The sequence below is a fragment of the Trypanosoma equiperdum genome, assembly GCF_001457755.1.
Source record: "Trypanosoma equiperdum strain OVI genome assembly, contig: ctg_254, whole genome shotgun sequence".
NCBI classification, from domain to species: Eukaryota; Euglenozoa; class Kinetoplastea; order Trypanosomatida; family Trypanosomatidae; genus Trypanosoma; species Trypanosoma equiperdum.
Window position 1 is genome coordinate 64,593 of NW_027124148.1, and position 823 is coordinate 65,415.

Consider the following 823-nt stretch of genomic DNA (forward strand, 5'->3'; position numbering starts at 1 on the left):
CGCATACAAGGAAAAATAAATAAATTTATTTATTTGTAGACACACACACACACACACACACATATATATATATATATATATATGTACGTACGCACGTTTGTATACACATCATCTGCTGATTTGTTTACTTTCACATGCGTGTATTTCTGTTGCTCCTGTTCTTACCTGATCGCAAGATTTGGCGAAAAGTGCTTTTTCTTTTTCTTGTTTCGCTCTTTTTTGCTTCCTCAGTAACAGAACCTGCTCGTTCGCTTGTGCGCGCGGATGCCGTTTACCCCTTTCCCTTCCTTTCCCTTTCGTTTTTTGTCGTTTGATTAAAACCAACTGAAGGATTTACTTTCCACTCCACCCGACATTCCACCTTCTTCTCAATTTTTTTTTTTTTACACCCTTCGAGGGCTCCTTTCCGTATGTCCACCAACTCTGGTTTAATGCGTTGAACTTCAGTTGTCCACAGGGTGGTAGGCGTCGGATTGAGCGGTGTGAAAACGGGACATTTGCTTCAACTTGTTTGTATATTTATAGATATTTCTGTTCTTTGTTTTCCTTTTTAATTTCCTTAAAAAGGATTTTTTGTTTCTTCGCGGGTTGTTCACATCATCATACCGCTAAGGTTTTCGTACCTGTGGTCGATAAATGTTACCGCCACAACCACTACCCGACACCTTTACCTTTACCTTTTTTCTCTTTTTTTTTCGCTGTTGTTTATAATATTTTTTTTTAAAACCACCTTTCACTGAAACTTACTGAGAAAGAGGGGGGGAGAGGGCGAAGGAATATTTACTGTATCGGAGCTTCACGTATATATATATATGTTTTTTTT